Raw genomic sequence first — 6,750 nt, 5'->3', positions numbered from 1 at the left:
CAAATGGCTTCTTATTGTTCTCCTCCTAATTATTTATGATGTGCTATTACATCACATAATGATTCTCAGGTGAATCATATATGATTACTATCTCTAATCTGTAAGTAGTCATGTTTTATTTCTATTTCTCTTCCTTACTTCCCATGATTGACTCATCATGGTCTATACTATCTTAAATAACTTATAGTTATCAATTACTAGCAATTGTTTTACAAGTTTTAATAATTTAGTTACCCATTACTTGTATTGGTTTACACTTTCTAGTAGGATATCTTCTTATAATCAGATCTTCATCACTTGGTATTACTCTTATTACAAGTCTGGATAATTCTTACTTAACCATAACATGTGTTGGTACACATCTTCCAATAGGATATCTTCCTTATGGTTGTATCCTCTCTTTGGACTACCATGTATTGTATACCAACTGTGATCTACTCATTTATTGTTTTAAGGATTTTATGATGTGCTACATGTCTGGGATTAGCTAACTAACTTCACTTAGGAAGGATCGATAAGAAAGGTTGACTCAAGTGTGTCAGGATTATTCTCAAGTGAATATCCATCTCAAGTCATAAGAATATTTGGTTTAACTAAGACAACTTCCTATAGACACTACCAATCCTATAGGTCTCCTTTAAAGGGTTTTAATCCTAAGGTCAAAGCATTTGCTCTGATACCAACTCGTGGTGACCCGGCATACCACCGCATGGTGTAGTATGCAAGTCCGATATAACACCAATGAAACACCGTTCCACGAGTATTATATCGCTCGCAGTGGTACAACAGAAACATATGCGGGTCCAAGGCATGTCTATAGAATTACATACGGACTCTTTACAAAAGATCCACACAGCCTCCTACTTTACAATGAGGTAAAACCGCAAATAAACTCCAGGAGAACGACTCGTAGTCTAATCCTAACACGAACTCTATTTGTAGAGTATTTAACTAGCTACAGAGGCTATGAATAGATTCTAGCTAAATAGGAGCTAAGTTTAGGAAGCTAGTTCCCTTCTATGGCTAAACTATGTTTCTCCTTGTTGGATGTGGTATCTGACTCTTCTGACAGGTTCCTGCCCCTTGAAGTAGTTGTTGGCTCCTCGGTCTTCGTGTTGCCCTGTAGATCCTCCTTCGGTGCCTCCATATCTAAGCAGGGGATTTAAGAGTGGGATGAGTACGAGCGTACTCAACAAGTTCATTATAGGAAAGAGGTGTTTAATGCACTAGCTACGGCATTAGACCAGAAAGTCCAATACGAATGCAGGTTTTCATAATCATTTCTTCAAGAGGTTGCTTTTATTCAGAAGAGCTATGTCCGTCAGCCTTCACCGGTTTACTAGAACTTCATGGAGCTCCTTTCCGGCCGCGTTCGCAGCTTCCATATCCCGGAACGAGGAGTGACAGGTCACGGTTCTTTACACTCTGCAGAGGTGTGTTGCTTTACCCATAAGAGATCTTAACCTTGGTGCCAACCGGGCGCGCAACCCGTCCACACTTCCTATGGTGTGAGGCCCGGTATAAGGTCTAGCCAATCATGTTCCTCCGCTACCTCGAACACCCACCCTTTGTTGCATACCCCGACCCCGGGTCCTCGCCGGTCCCATTATTCCCACTCACGGGTGGACCCCGACCACGACGATGCAGTTTGGGATCGAACCAAACTCCTTCGCCGGTAGCTGCAACCCATCATAGACCGCAATACCGTGGGGACTTAAGGCTTCCCCAGCCAACCGCTTGCACTTCGAGCGACAAGTGTCTACGGACTATGCCGTGGGGACTTAAGGCCTCCCCAGCCAACCGCTTGCCCTGACAGATACAAGTGTCTACGGTAAAGCGCATCCGTTGATGAACGAGAGGTGGAAACACTTTTGACTACTCCGTCCCACTCCGGATCTTATGGTTAACACGGGTATTACGGCACAAGAATCACTCGGCGACATTTGTTGTTTAATCCTAGATAGATATAAACCCTTGCAATGGAACCTCCACCATATCAACACAATCCATGGTTCCATTGCCCACCACATAGTCATATTCATAGTTATGAAAATAGTGGTTTTGTTTTTCATGCAATAGTGATAAATATAGTACTTTGCAAGTAATTTGGTAAAAATACTCAAATGACATGAGCAAGCGATGAACTTGCCTTTCTTGGCCGCAAGATTATGCAGACAAGGTCTTCGATGCGTAATAACTCCAAATTCTGAAATAGCATCATCGTCCGGTAAGGACGATGTTTAAAAGATTGGCAAAGATGCAATAATGCATAAGAATGAGATGCAATCGCTCTAAGCGTGACCTAACCCCGATGATTTAGGATCAGTGAGTTGTAATGATTGGTTTAGGGTGTGTTGCACTTTTAGAGTGATTCACATACAAAGTTCTTATTCAAGTGTGGTTTGCTTGGTATTATAAATAGGTAGATAATAGAGCATAATAATCAATTGAGCACACAAAGAATGATAATTGGCATAATGTTAACGAGTACGTAACGGTGGTCGAGTTTTAGTACTATATGGCATGGTTAATGATTGATTATCATATACTTTAAAAGAATAACTTTTAAAGAACATGTACTTTGATAAAGAACAAGTATGATAATTAGGTTTGTGAGGTTCTATGGTTTTCTATGGTTCTAATTGGTTTCTGGAGTAAGTAGTAGATAGATCACAACATAGTTGGATTCATCAGCATTTTGAGATTATATGGTTTTAGTGAAACACATCTTAAGTAATTGCTTATACATGGTTGCTATCAAGATTGGTATATCTTGTCTGGTGATAGTTGACTATTGGTTATAGGTCCTATTAGGCGAAATTGATGATGATTCTTAATTTACTTCAAAAGAATAATTTTTGAAGAACATACTTTTTAAATAATAAGAAGTATTTCGATTAAGGTTGAGGTTGTCTAGGTTTGCTATTGAATTCCCCTAAGTAATGAATAATTGGCTCCTTAATAGGATGGGTCATAATTGTGAAGTACTTGTAGGTGTTTAGTGGACTAGGGTTTATGTTTAGTTGGTCATACTTGATCATTTAAGTCTGATGAGGATGAACACATGGGATGCTAATTAGTAGTGATATGGTTCCCATATTTTATGTGGTCATGGTAAACATTTAGTAGCTACTATGGTTCTATGATTGAAAGGAACTATTATGATCACATGCTCCAACCTAAGGTTTAGGTTAGAAGCAATTTAGGATTTATATGTAATAATGGAGCTAGGGTTCCTGATGATATTAGGGTTTTAGGGATCATATGAAATGATGAGGTTATCACTTTATTTATAATGGGACTAGGGTTTCCTAATTACCCTATAATTCTTGGATTAATAACTTCATTAATAAAGTTGAAGTTATTAATAACTTTGAAATTAAAATAATATTGGATTTGTCCTTTTATTATTTTTAAAGAATTAATAATTAAGGTAATTTATTAATTAGGGTTTAAAATCCTCCTAATAAGGATTTAATAAGATAATAGAAAAGGAAAATTAATTTTAATGATTTCCTTAATTACTTACTGGTTTTATTTATTTTATGAAGTTTTCCTAATTCTTGAATTTTAATTGAATTTAGAATTAATAAACAGTGGCTTAAATAACAAGTATTAAATAGTTAAATTTTTATTAAAAATAAAATTTTCATTTTATATTTTTATAGGATAGTATTTACTTTTATAAGAATTTTGATGTCTTATTCTTATTTTTCTGAGTTAATATGATTTTTCTATAAATTTTTAAAGTTGCAGTAATTATTGAATTGAAAAATAAAACGAAAACAACTAAATGCACCCGGACCTAAGCTACCCCTAGCCACCGACTGGTGGACCGGTGGTCCACATCAGCCGTCCAGGTGGTGATGATGTGGCAAGGGGAGCACACTGCCGGCGATCGATCTAAGACGGCGCCGGCGGCTAGGCTGCCCCGCGTACGCACTACCAGGCTTGTTCGACCTAACTCATCGCGGTGAACAATCCTGTGGCGGCGCCGCCCCGATTAGGTCACCGGAGTGTGGCCGTCGACGAGGTACCACGACGGAGCTCACAGGTATACGGCTCGGGCATGATCTAGGACGAATTAGAGGGAGCTAAGATGCTCGGGAGATTCGGTAGCTCACCGCGAGCACGATGGGCTTGTCGGCGAGGTGAGGGAATGTCGCAGTCGCCGGAATTGCTCGATGCCGGCCTCGGAGAAGACGACCTGGTGCGATTGATAGGAGGCGCGTCAGCTCGATTCCTCCTACCCGGTGATTATGTCGAGCATGGCGGTGGCAACGGTGGTCACGGTGGGGCATGGGGCTTCCCCAATCGGCGGCGATGATCGGTGCCGGAGCCGGTCAGGGTTTCGGTATGGGGGGGGGGGGGAAATGGAGCAGGGAGGAAGAAATTCGGGGCTGTCGTTCATGCTGGAGCTTTTATAGGCGTTGAAGAGGGCCGCGTCACGACGCCGAGCGAGGAGAACTCGCCAGCAGCGAAGAGAAAGGGAGCACGCCGGTCGTGCCGTCCGAAGCATGCGTGCCGGAGAGGATGAGGACGACCCCTCCTCGATGATATTTCACCAAAGGTTATGGTGGGCTGGGCCAGCCGTGGTTTGGGCTTCCGGTGGGCTAGATACCGGGCTGCCGGTGATGGTGGTGCTCGGGCTCGGCAGCTGGGCTGCCGCTGCAGTAAGCCTTCTCTCCATTTTTTTCTCTGGTTTCTTTTTCTGTTTTATTTTCTGTTTTCATTTTCTATTTTGTAATCTGTTTTAATTCAAATTTAAATCATGTGATACCATGCAGGTATCAAATAATTTAAATTTCAGTAAGGCTATTAATGTAAGAATGCTTTCCTGCATTGTTTTTGGGATAAACATTTAATATATGTGAGCTACATTGCAAACTTTTATTAATCATGAATTTATGCACTCATTTTAATTTTCTTTTTCTTGTCTAATCAACTCTGTTTGAAATTATTAGAATTGATGATTTCTACTCTAAGTGTTTTAGAGTTTGTTATTAGGGTTGGATCTCTCAATTGAGAATTTATCCCCTTGCATATGATTTTAAGTGAACCTTATTTAATAGGGTTTTATCATTTCTAGTACAACCCCCTTGTTAAGGTTAATACTCTCACTACATTTGAAAGTATCTCAAGTAGGGATTGTGTCCATCATGGTTTATCATGGTTACAAAGATAAATGGTTGATCCCTACACATATGGTTTACTTATAGGATTTAGCATTAGGTGGCTCTTATGTTTTATAATTGAAACATTGTATTTAATTAATGAACCATTAGGGTTCCAATGATATGTACCTAATGGCATTTGGTTTGAATCTCACTTAGGATCTGGTTTTATAATTGTAATCACCCAAGTGGTTTATAACTTGGTTTGAGATATAATTCTAGATTGTAGAATTGAGATAACACCATAGTGCATTGGCTAGGGTTTAATTTTCCCTAACCATGGTATTATGGTTACTTGCTTCATATCTTATGTGCTTCTCTAGTCACTAAGGATTTGAGAACTGGTTTTATCTTCTACCAAATAACTTCTATTATTATCTCTAATTTATCATTAAAGTAACTACACTGGTTATGGTTCTTTTTATAGTTAACTTTGGTCATATAGATGGATGGTTTCTTACCATATGAAGCATAGTGTTTAACTCAAAGGTTTTCTTAGGTTCATTAATTTATGAAATATAGATAGGGTAGGATTCTATTTGTGATCACCAAGTGGTTCATAAGTAAGATTGGGATATAAGCCTAGGGTTGCCTACTAGTTACCTCCCTATGATTTCAGGTGGTGAATGAGATCTACTTATCCTGTTAGGGTTTATTCTCCATACCTCAAGTTCTTAGGGTTTATGATCATCACTTAATTAATAATGATCAAGGTTTGGATTCCTAGGGATCTCTCATTAAATGGGTTCTCTCTTCCATGATCAAGCATGATCTTGATCAATCAAGGTATAGCACTTCTATTTAACCTTCTTGTATGGGACTACTATGGTTGCCTTGTTAGTTTATATCCCAAGAGAATGCCTGAGATATTTTGCTAGGGTTCTATTCAAACAATGATGATATGGTCATCTCGGGTATATGGATAGTTCTCTTCCTCAAATTCAGGTGTTGCCTCAACTAGCTTTAGTATAACACCATAGATTAAGCTCTCCCATTTAAGAACAGCTTATTCTAGGGTTTATGGTGTACTCCTAATATTTATTTAAGTAGCTAAGCTAAAGATTCAATTGTCTAACTAAGTTGGTTTATCTCTCTAGGAATGGTCTTGGATGATATCCTAGGGTTTCTCTTAGAGATGATGATCTGAATACTTGGATGTATATCCAAGGTTTAGCTCAAGGTTTGATATTGCTTCTCTAATGATTGTTATAGAACTCTCACCTCTCTAGGGTTGTATAAAAATATGAAATAGAGAAGGATATATATTTCTTGAGTGGATCTCCTTGTTATTATTCCAATGTTGAAATAGAATGATTTCCATGAGGTTCATGGTTGGATCATAGATTAGTTTGAGTCATAGAAAAGATAAGTGAAGAATAGTTTCTCCAATTATTGTTGCTTGATTTCCAAATTTATGGATGTTCATATGTTATGGCAAGGATTACCATGTTGTGATCTTTTGTATGTTCAGTGCAATTGATCATTGATTAATTAGTTCTTGTGTTGATTTTAATTCCATTTGATCTAATCCCTTAGATCACCTTATCTCTACCCAAAACAAGTTTTAGCAAAGTCA

The sequence above is a fragment of the Lolium rigidum genome, chromosome 1 (genome assembly GCF_022539505.1).
Source record: "Lolium rigidum isolate FL_2022 chromosome 1, APGP_CSIRO_Lrig_0.1, whole genome shotgun sequence".
NCBI classification, from domain to species: Eukaryota; Viridiplantae; Streptophyta; class Magnoliopsida; order Poales; family Poaceae; genus Lolium; species Lolium rigidum.
The sequence above is the reverse complement of the archived record's forward strand: the minus strand, read 5'-3'. Positions refer to the sequence as shown.